Below are 11,797 nucleotides of genomic sequence, written 5' to 3'. Positions count from 1 at the left end.
TACATGCTCTTTACTTTATTGATTTCATCCAGAGATTTACAATCAACGTTCTCATTGAAATCGTAGGGTTTAACAATACAGTTCTTGGGGTCCTGGGACACTGTCTTAGGGATAGATTGGACTGCATTCCCCTCCCCCTCTAAATTTTCCAAGACAGCTCCAGCCTGGTGGTGGTGGTGAGATCTGTTTTTGGATACCTGCCCTCCAATAGAAAGACCCCCCCATCCATATCTACCTGATGCTTGAGTTCTGGCATCTGAAAAGGGCGAAGATAAAGGACTGAGAGCGTGTAACTGGTGAACTGAGGGGACCCATACGATCTGAGGGCAATTATACCAGACCTGGGGCTGGCACAAAGCATTTCGCTCCCATTTATTTTTAAATAAAAGATTGGGTGCTAACATTTATTGGATCACTAAAAATCAAACAAATAGCAAGCTTTTGTGAAGAAAATCCCACTTCTTCAGGCTTAGAATAACCCCTTTGTGGAAAGTGCAGAAAAATTGTACACAAGAGTCCAAATATTTGTGTTACATGCCTATAATAGTTGATGCAAGTTCTCTGAGACTTTAATCTCAAGCCTGTCTGCAGCATGGTTTGGAATTTTTATACCATTCTCCTATGACCAAGAGGCTGCTAATCACTTTGTGATTGTCTCTTCCCCACCCACCCACTTTGAAATTGAAAGAGGAAGGTGGTAACTGTTACCCCTTTCTTATCGGCTTCTTTGTGACAAGAGCCCAGACGGGTTTCCAGATATCAGGTAATCTGACCTCAGAGTTGCTCCATCTTCTACAAGGGAATGGCCCTGTGTCATTAACTTTGTCTAGATAAAGGTAAAGGTTTCCCTTGACAATTTTTTTTTGTCCAGTCGTGTTCGATTCTAGGGGGCGGTGCTCATCCCTGTTTCCAAGCCATAGAGATAGCATTTGTCTGAAGACAATCTTCCATGGTCACATGGCCAGTGCAACTTCAACACGGAACACTGTTGCCTTCCCACCGAGGTGGTCCCTATTTATCTATTTGCATTTGCATGCTTTCGAACCACTTGGTTGACAGGAGCTGGGAAAAGCGACAGGCGCTCACTCCATCACATGGATTCGATCTAACAGCTGAAGATCTACAGACCTTACAGCACAGAGGCTTCTGCAGTTTAACCCGCAGCGCCACCACGTCCCTAACTTTGTCTAGATCTTGCCAATGTGTCCATACTGTTGCTAAAATATAGTATGGTCATTGTAACCCACAAATGCTTACCAAGGTGCTGCTCTCCTATGGTTCCATTCCATAATTAAATACATTTCCCTAAGTATTTTCCCCACTCATTGCTGCCTCCCCGATCTATGCCCTTCTCTGTGTGTGTGTGTGTATATGTGTGTGTGTGGTGTAGACAAAGATCCTGCCTTTCTTTCCTCCCCTTATCCTTTCAGCTCCTCTGCAAATAGTTTGCTCAGGTACCGCAGACTTTTGCAGAGTGGCCTGAATTTCAGAACCCTCTGAGCCATGAGTTTGTCTCTTTTGAGTTTCTCCATTTTTGTTGTAAATTTTAGTGCAGAATTTCTGCATTTATTTTAATTCTTTTGTGTTCAGTAAAACTCCCCTTATGGATAGCTGTGTGATATACTCAGCCAAATCTGTGTCGAGATGTGCCATTGCCATGGTTCAAAGATTGTTTGCAGATATGTCTTCAAACGTGTGGATTCATGCATGGGCTTTGAGAGTATACCTGGTAGCAACACTACTTACAGAACAGGGATATTTAGAAATAACTAGGGAGATCATGAAGGAATGGATTTCACCAGTTATGGATCAAGGGGTGGTACTGGCACATTTCATTCAATGTGGTCCCTATGTTGCTGAGAAAGTGTGGCATAAAATGACAGGAACAACAGCTGTGTGAGGACAGCCCTTTGTTAGGTAACCACAGCATAACCCAGAACCGCTGAATCTTAAAGCACTCTCCCAACAATTACTAAATGCAAGCCAACTAATTCCTTTGACTCCTATGTCGGCTTTAAAAGCTTTCCAAAGTTCTAATTTTAGGAACACTGTGTAAAAATTATAGCATCGTTCCAAAAAAGGCCAACCATGTTGGTGAGGGAAGAATTTAATCCATGGCAACACAATGCTTTTCCACAGGTCTTGCATCAGGAAAGGAGAACTCTCAGGTGTTATTACAAACCAGAGTCATTATCAGAACTTTTAAAAAAACTGAATTCCACATGATATATGTTTCTTCTAAATATGTGACAGTGGGGTGACAATTGCATCTTTCCTTCTTAGTGGCCAAGCTAGCTGGCTTCCTGCCACAGCAAGTGTGGCTGCTTTCACACCCTGAGCATGTCTGTGGCCTCCCTGTGGGCCACTCGTTCTCCACTGTGGGAACAGAATGCTGGGACTAGCACAGCCTTTGGCAGAGCATCACCTGTCATGATGGGAGACTGTGTTCCTTAGGGAATGTACTCTGTGTAAGCTGTGAGTAAAAATAGTCTCCTAGTAACCTCACCAGAGGCCAGTTGGCACAGTTCAGGGCTCCTCCACAGCAAGAAAACTGGCTGTCTACAGAAGCGCTATCATTTGAAGGACATAACACACAAATCCATGTAACTCTGTATACTGCTAGAGCCTCCAAGACACAATTTTCAAATCATCACAGCATGGGAAGGGATTTGTTGACACTGAGGCTGGGCAGTAATCTAAAGACATGCCTGGATGTTTGTTTACTTGCTAGTTTATATTTGTTGTATGCCACCTTTCTTCCATAGGGGACCCAGGGCAGCTCACAATAATTGAAACTGTACAATGATGACAGGTTTAAAATACTATACAAAACCTATATTTCAAAAACAATATTAATCAAGATTTAAATCAAGATTTAAAACCATTTACAAATTTAAAATATCTAAACTTCATCAATACAACGTTCCATAGTCCCACATTTATTGCTGAAAACCCACCTGAAATTGTGGTTTTAGCCCACCCCCAAAAGCTAGGATATTGCAGTTTCCTGAGGGGCACTCTGTATGGAGCATTATGGGCAGAGAAGCTACAATACTCTGCTTTAAGTGCCCCACAGGTTATCCCCACCCAGCCAGTTCCTCTGCCTTGGAACTCAGAAACAGAGCAATCTTTTCTCATTTATGCATGAGCTGTAGGTTATATCAGATATCTGAGATGGCTTCTGGGGGTCTACAGCCTCCTGCATTCTAGCTGGGGAAATTCTCTGTTCAAAAAAAAAAAAAAAAAGAAACCCTCATCCCTGATGTGCAGTATAAAAATATAGTGAATTAATAAATACATTCCATATGCTACTACAGAAATGCACGTGCCTTAAGATGGCTTGGATCCATGTCAAAAGAGAACACAGGGTAAAATAACCCTGAATTAAACTACTCCATCTTAATTGGACTATAATGATGGCCAACCTGGGGCTGAATAAAATACGTAAACTAACATAACGGTAAATGTTTCTGTAAGACGATATTGTGCTTGTAAGAAAAACGTGCAGCACACCATAAACAAAGTGAATTCCAGATTTTCATTACACATTACTTTAGATATTTCTGTATTAAAGGTCCATTTTTATAGGCATTTAAAAACAGGATAATGGTAATGAGTCATACGTTTGCACAGCTATTATGTAATCTAGAATGGGAGTGTGCTTTACTCTATTTGGACAAGATACTTTTCCACTTGGATCTCTGGCTGTATCCACCATACATTCCATAGGATGAATAGATTAAGCAAACATTGCTGAACACATTGCTTGCGGAAGGGCGAAGTGTGTTTCAGCATCAGGCCTGCAACAATGTTTCTAATTCTCATTCTAATTTTTGATCCTGGCCCAAAGAAAAAGAAATTTTACAGGAATGGCACCACAGCTGAAAAATCTGTCTCTTGTAATCTGATAGTTCTTACTGACCTTGATATTAAAAATCTAGAAAAGTTAACAGAGGTTTACATTCATACATCAATAACCAGGCACAAACATTTAGCGGTGGTTCCCAACCTTGGGTAACCCAGATGTTCTTTGACTGTAGCTCCCAGAAACCCTGGCCAGTACAGCCAGTGGTGAAGGCTTCTGGGAACTGCAGTCCAAGAATACATAAGTTACCTAAGGTTGGGAACCACTGATTTAGAGCAATGACAATCACCAATAAAATTGGGCTAGGAAACAAACAGGTGACCAGTGTAACTAGGCAGAACGTAAGAACACAGTTCATAATTTTTGAAGAATTTCATGCATTTTCTTTAAGACAGGAAATGATGAAGTCCCTCCTTGCCTTTTTCATCACCACTGCCCTTCCTGTAGTTAAAAGTGGCATTAAAACATGAAATATTATATAGAGTCTGGCTCATATCACAGATTGACAACCATAAATCTACCAGATGACCTTAGGAAAGTAATTGTGTTTTGTTTGCTTCCACTCCTTCTTCACCCTACCACTTCCAACCTTTGACAAAAGGATAATGACTTGCCTTACTCAATCGTTTTTTAGGGATTATTATTGAGATAGGCAATCCTCAAATGGGCTTTTCATCACTTTTTTTTTTGCCCTGAACTACATTACAGTGATCGTTTCTAACAACAACAATAAAAACCACATCAAATACAGCATTCTAGTGGATGGCTAGATGTGCATCAAATTGGCTTTGTCCCTGTTTGTATTGATTCTGTCAAGATATCTTGTAGCACCAGTGTCCCCCACATCAACTGCTTTCAATGCCTTACATCAGATAAAACCATGTAGCATATATGCAGGTTTTTACACTCACTGTTCTCCAAAGAATGGATCAGGACTGGATCTTTTTTTTGAATCTCAGAATTTGCTTCTCTGCATAGAAATTTTCCTGTATAACATTTAAGTGAAATTGCATTTTCTTCCTTCTTGTACAGCATACAAGCCTTATACAAGGCTTGTATAGGAACATTTTTTTCTGTTTGTAAGAGACAAACCACATCATCTGTTTTTTATAATAAACACACTGACCAAACTGGTTTATATTTTTAAATCTCAAGATTTCTAACCCATCAGCTCAGTAAGAACAGAGTAAAACTATGCACACTTACAGAATTGCTGAAAACGTTTGATCTCTCTAACAACTTAGACAAGCAAGTAAATCCTTAAGGGAAGGATTAAAATGGATATGGAACATTTTAAAGCAATTAAATGCTACTACATGTGACTTATGGATCAGAATAGTCTTTTTTAAATAGATTGCTCTACTGATCTTGCATTTGGAGAGTCTTATTGTATAAGACTCTACCAACACAAATATTTAATTTCCCGTATGACACAAAATTCAGTTTGGGTTAATTCTCCATTCTGCTTGCCAAAGTGACTGTTAAAAACCTAATTCATACAACAGTCTTTTAACTTCTTTATTATGTTTCCATGAAAGTGACTCCATTAAACTATCTTATATTTAATCCTCCCAAATGTTGTGATATTTGATAATGATGTTGGCTTGATAGTACTTTAAGACTGCAATCGTCACATACATCATTTCTGGTATTACTCTGATGAAAAGGCTTTACACTGTGTGGTGTGGATATTTGGGGCTTGGTTTGAATATTACTTTAAACTTCACAATTTCCTGTTCATTACCTCTGTACTTATATAAGGCCAGGGCAGGCTGTCTTGCTGGCTGAGAAGTTCAAATTACTTTGTGAAGAACTCAGAATGATGAATTCACAACTGCTGAATACCGAATTATAAAGCCATCAGAACATTTTTTATCCCTAACCTTTGACTGCATTGTGAAGTTTGAATGATATGAAAACAACAATTTTTCTGCATTGACATTTACTGAAAATCTCATTTATTGATAATATCATTTTTACTGAAAGTCATTCTGGACATTGCATACACAGCTTGAACACCATTAATGTGAGCTCAGAAATATAATATGAAGTTTTAAATTGAATTGTTAGACAGATGAAATGCAAAAACAGCCTATTAGAAACTTAACATTTTATACTTAAACTTTTCTCTATGACCAAGTCAGCATAGATCACGAACTGTACAGAAAAGTTCTGCATGCTGGTTGGAGGCTTCGCTGATCTGGAAGAGAAAGGCAAGCAGACTGTTCTTATTTGTGAACAGGGTTCTGGGTAGAACCACAGATACAATGCTAATCATTGCATAATCCAGAGAGGCTACATGAGGATAAGGGAAACCATTCCTTCCAGCCATTGTTACAAGGCTGCCAGTATGGTGTCATGATTGGGCTGGGATTAAAGTGACCTGAGATCAAACCTCTCTTTAGCCATGAACCTCAATGGGTGACTGTGGGTCAGTCACAACCTCTCGCCGTCACCTCCTCACAAGGTCATTGTGAGGGTCAGCTGGAGAGGACGGAGAGCCATGCATGAAGTCTGTAGAAGAAAGGCGAGAAATGAGTATCACAAATAATAATAATTGTGGTAGGATCTGATATTGCACAAAGCAGTTCCCACATAGCCAACCGGGTCCAAGCATCTCAGTGGCTGCTACACCTCAGCAGCAGCTGTCTACCAGTGGGCAGTCCTGAGACATTGGTTTGGTGCTTATCATTGCACTCCAATCTTACAAAGACATATAAAGTGAGCTCCACTGATGTTGAGTATCTCCATCAAATATAATAAAAAAGGGGAAAAATTTAGTTCATCATGAGCTTTTACAGCTACAGTCCACTTCCTCAGATGTGAAGCATCACAGGCCACAGCTTCATAAACACAGGGTATATGCTGGTGGCACAGGAAGTGTGAGATGAGGGGAAAAAAGGTGTGTCGCCACCATCACAATGGCCCTAGCCACACCAGTAATGATCAGGCACAACCCATTGGCTATATAATCCCTACTTTAAAGTGACACAATTCTTATGTGCTGAAACAGACTTAACACAGCTACCGCTCTGAAAAGGGATCTTGAGGGAAATTACTTTGGGGAGGAAAAAAAAAGATTTAATTCGATAATAATTCTGCCCTGCTGAAATTATCTGAATTTTACAGATGGAGGGTCAAGTCTTCCTTGAACCATGACTTACTAAGCCACCTTGGACCTGACCTACCTCTTAAGAAGAAACAGGGAGGGTGAACACCTGGTACACCACCTTTAGGTCACAGAGGTAAATAGGGATAGAAATGTAACCGATAAATAACTCAGTGTAAAGCGCTGTTCCTCCTTCATGGATTGCTGTCTCCTTCATGGATTGCTGCCTTGTCGTGGCGAAGGGGCTTGAGTAACTCAGAGAAGCTATGGGCTATGCCGTGCAGGGACACCCAAGACGGACAGGACATAGTGGAGAGTTCCGACTAAACGCAATCCACCTGGAGTAGGAAATGGCAAGCCACTCCAGTATCTTTGCCAAGAACGCCCCATGATCAGAAACAAAAGGCTAAAAGATATGACGCTGGAAGATGGGCCCCTCAGGTCGGAAGGCGTCCAACATGCTACTGAGGAAGAGTGGAGGACAAGTACAAGTAGCTCCAGAGCTAATGAAGTGGTTGGGCCAAAGCCGAAAGGACGCTCAGCTGTGGACGTGCCTGGAAGTGAAAGGAAAATCCAATGCTGCAAAGAAAAATACTGCATAGGAACCTGGAATGTAAGATCTATGAACCTTGGTAAGCTGGAGGTGGTCAAACAGGAGATGGCAAGAATAAACATCGACATCCTGGGCATCAGTGAACTAAAATGGACAGGAATGGGCGAATTCAGCTCAGATGATTATCATATCTACTATTGTGGGCAAGAATCCCGTAGAAGGAATGGAGTAGCCCTCATAGTCAACAAAAGAGTGGGAAAAGCTGTAATGGGATACAATCTCAAAAATGATAGAATGATGTCAATACGAATCCAAGGCAGACCATTCAACATCACAATAATCCAAGTTTATGCACCAACCAGCATTGCTGAGGAGACTGAAATTGAACAATTCTATGAAGATTTACAACACCTTCTAGAACTGACACCAAAGAAAGATGTTCTTCTCATTCTAGGGGACTGGAATGCTAAAGTAGGGAGCCAAGAGATAAAAGGAACAACAGGGAAGTTTGGCCTTGGAGTTCAGAACGAAGCAGGACAAAGGCTAATAGAGTTTTGTCAAGAGAATAAGCTGGTCATCACAAACACTCTTTTCCAACAACACAAGAGGCGACTCTATACATGGAAATCACCAGATGGGCAATATCGAAATCAGATTGATTATATTCTCTGCAGCCAAAGATGGAGAAGCTCTATACAGTCAGCAAAAACAAGACCTGGAGCTGACTGCGGTTCTGATCATCAGCTTCTCATAGCAAAATTCAAGCTTAGACTGAAGAGATTAGGAAAAACCACTGGGCCACTCAGGTATAATCTAAACCAAATCCCTTATGAATACACAGTGGAAGTAAAGAACAGATTTAAGGAACTAGATTTGGTGGACAGAGTGCCTGAAGAACTTTGGATAGAGGCTCGTAACATTGTCCAGGAGGCAGCAACGAAAACCATCCCAAAGAAAAGGAAATGCAAGAAAGCAAAGTGGCTGTCCAACGAGGCCTTAGAAATAGCAGAGAGGAGAAGGGAAGCAAAATGCAAGGGAGATAGGGAAAGTTACAGAAACTTGAATGCAGACTTCCAAAGAATAGCAAGGAGAGACAAGAGGGCCTTCTTAAATGAACAATGCAAAGAAATAGAGGAAGATAACAGAAAAGGAAAGACCAGAGATCTGTTCAGGAAAATTGGACATATTAGAGGAACATTTTGTGCAAAGATGAACATGATAAAAGACAAAAATGGGAGGGACCTAACAGAAGCAGAAGACGTCAAGAAGAGGTGGCAAGAATACACAGAGGAATTATATCAGAAAGATTTGGATATCCCGGACAACCCAGACAATGTAGTTGCTGACCTTGAGCCAGACATCCTGGAGAGCGAAGTCAAGTGGGCCTTAGAAAGCCTGGCTAACAACAAGGCCAGTGGAGGTGATGGCATTCCAGTTGAACTATTTAAAATCTTGAAAGATGATGCTGTTAAGGTGCTACATTCAATATGCCAGCAAGTTTGGAAAACTCAACAGTGGCCAGAGGATTGGAAAAGATCAGTCTACATCCCAATCCCAAAGAAAGGCAGTGCCAAAGAATGCTCCAACTACCGTACAATTGCACTCATTTCACACGCTAGCAAGTTATGCTTAAAATCCTACAAGGTAGGCTTCAGCAGTATGTGGACCGAGAACTCCCAGAAGTACAAGCTGGATTCCGAAGAGGCAGAGGAACTCGAGACCAAATTGCTAACTTGTGCTGGATTATGGAGAAAGCCAGAGAGTTCCAGAAAAATATCTACTTCTGCTTCATTGACTATGCGAAAGCCTTTGACTGTGTGGACCACAGCAAACTATGGCAAGTTCTTAAAGAAATGGGAGTGCCTGACCACTTTATCTGTCTCCTGAGAAACCTATATGTGGGACAGGAAGCAACAGTTAGAACTGGTCATGGAACAACTGAGTGGTTCAAAATTGGGAAAGGAGTACGGCAAGGCTGTATATTGTCCCCCAGCTTATTTAACTTATATGCAGAATACATCATGCGGAAGGCTGGACTGGAAGAATCCCAAGCCGGAATTAAGATTGCCGGAAGAAATATCAACAACCTCCGATATGCAGATGATACCACTCTGATGGCAGAAAGTGAGGAGGAATTAAAGAACCTTGTAATGAGAGTGAAAGAGGAGAGTGCAAAAAACGGTCTGAAACTCAACATCAAAAAAACTAAGATCATGGCCACTGGTCCCATCACCTCCTGGGAAATAGAAGGGGAAGATATGGAGGCAGTGTCAAATTTTATCTTGCTGGGCTCCATGATCACTGCAGATGGAGACAGCAGCCCTGAAATTAAAAGGCGCCTTCTTCTTGGGAGGAAAGCGATGACAAATCTTGACAGCATCTTGAAAAGCAGAGACATCACCTTGCCAACAAAAGTCCGAATAGTCAAAGCTATGGTTTTTCCTGTCATGATGTATGGAAGTGAGAGCTGGACCATAAAGAAAGCAGACCGCCGAAGAATTGATGCCTTTGAATTGTGGTGCTGGAGGAGGCTCTTGAGAATCCCCTGGACTGCAAGGAGAACAAACCTATCAGTTCTAAAGGAAATCAACCCTGAATGCTCACTTGAAGGACAGATCCTGAAGCTGAGGCTCCAGTACTTTGGCCATCTCATGAGAAGAAAAGAGTCCTTGGAAAAAACCTTGATGTTAGGAAGGTGTGATGGCAAGAGGAGAAGGGGACGACCGAGGATGAGATGGCTGGACAGTGTCTGCGAAGCAACCAACATGAACCTGACACAACTCCGGGAGGCAGTAGAAGACAGGAGGGCCTGGCGTGCTCTGGTCCATGGGGTCACGAAGAGTCGGACACGACTAAACGACTAAACACAAAGCGCTGTTCGTTTTTGCTAGCTCCTACATACAAACACCGTTTACCTTGGGGGGGGGAGTGCACGCTTACAGACAGAACTATTCCTCCTCCCCCCTCTCCCTAATCCGGCACCCTTCACATGTCCTTTCTGTCTGTGAGCAAGCCAGCCAGACCCGATTCTCGCTCGCTCGCTCTCGCTTGCTCTCCAGACTTTTGGATTTGGGATCCAGATCTCAGGATTTTGCCTGATACGCTTGCACAGTCTTGACACGGCCACCTCCGGTCCTTGTTTCCTGCGCCCGCTTCCGCCTTTTTCTCCTGCCTTCCATTCAACAGTGGAAGCCACGGACGACTCCGCCGCGAGGGCGCTCAGGAACCTTTGCTTTGCCTTCCTGGTTTGAAGGACTGAAGAGGTAAGAAAGTAGCGCCCCACATCCACCCACAGTTGCGGTTTCCGCGCGCTAGCTGCGGTGCTGCAGAAATTCAGGGGGGCGAAAAAACGGCGCTGCCGTCCAGAGAACAAGAGGTCACTGGGGCGTCTTCCTTTTCGTCCCCAGAAGGGCAAAGAGGAGGCAGACAGCTTTGTTTCCCGGAGTGGGGTGTAAATCATAAATTCCCCGCCCGGTTGAGTTGCTTTGTGACGCCAGAGAAAGCAGGAAGTTTTAAGGCGAGCGTCGGAAACCTTGTGCCCTCCAGATAATTTTTGGACTACAGCTCCCACAATCCTTTAGCATTGGCTGTGCTGGATAGGAGAGGTGGGAACTGTAGGCTAAAATATCTGGAGGGACGGAAGTTTTCCAGACCTGCTCCAGCTGGCCTTCTGAACAGAGAAGCCATAAATAAAAGCCTCGGCTGAGGCATCCAAATAGACTTTTTGGAGCCTGTACAACTCCACTCCATATATAGACGTAGCTGTGAGAAGAAGTGTGGAAGTGTGACAGAATCATGTGGCTGTGGTGGATTACAAGTGGCACCTGCAATGAAATATTGCAGAGTTGTTGTTTAGTCGTTATCAAGAATAGTTACTGTATCAAGTTATCAAGAATAGATGGCAAGATTGGCATCCTTACGTTCATCATCAGTAAGATGGCATTTGAACATCAGTGCTTGAAAATGTTGCCATTTTGGATTTGTTGATGATGTTTAGTCGTTAAGTGGCTCCGACTCTTCATGACCCCAAGGACCAGAGCACGCCAGGCCCTCTTGTCTTCCACTGCCTTCCAGAGTTTGGTCAAATTCATATTGGTAGCTTCAGTGATGCTGTCCACCATCTCATCCTCTGTCGTCCCTTTCTCCTTTTGCCTTCACACTTTCCCAACATCAGGGTTTTTTCCAGGGAGTCACCCCTTCTCATGAGATGGCCAAAGTATTGGAGCCTCAGCTTCAGGATCTGTCCTTCCAGTGAGCACTCAGGGCTGAT

The 11,797-nt window shown here is 42.6% G+C and overlaps 1 protein-coding gene across 4 annotated transcripts in view; it reads left to right on the top strand.

Annotated features, from left to right (window-relative positions):
- The first annotated feature begins 10,507 nt into the window (after nucleotides 1-10,507).
- Nucleotides 10,508-11,797, top strand: part of BBOX1 (gamma-butyrobetaine hydroxylase 1) — a 67,024-nt gene continuing 65,734 nt past the window's right edge. For 2 of the 4 annotated variants that reach the window (XM_020790421.3, XM_020790418.3), the window contains exon 1: nucleotides 10,514-10,790. The gene's annotated coding sequence lies outside the window, so the exon portion shown is untranslated. Of the gene's footprint in view, nucleotides 10,791-11,156; nucleotides 11,459-11,797 lie in introns of those variants that run through there. The other 2 variants (XM_020790417.3, XM_020790420.3) reach the window with 2 other exon arrangements.

Source organism: Pogona vitticeps, chromosome 1, assembly GCF_051106095.1.
Source record: "Pogona vitticeps strain Pit_001003342236 chromosome 1, PviZW2.1, whole genome shotgun sequence".
Taxonomy (NCBI): Eukaryota; Metazoa; Chordata; class Lepidosauria; order Squamata; family Agamidae; genus Pogona; species Pogona vitticeps.
The sequence above is the reverse complement of the archived record's forward strand: the minus strand, read 5'-3'. Positions and strand labels throughout refer to the sequence as shown.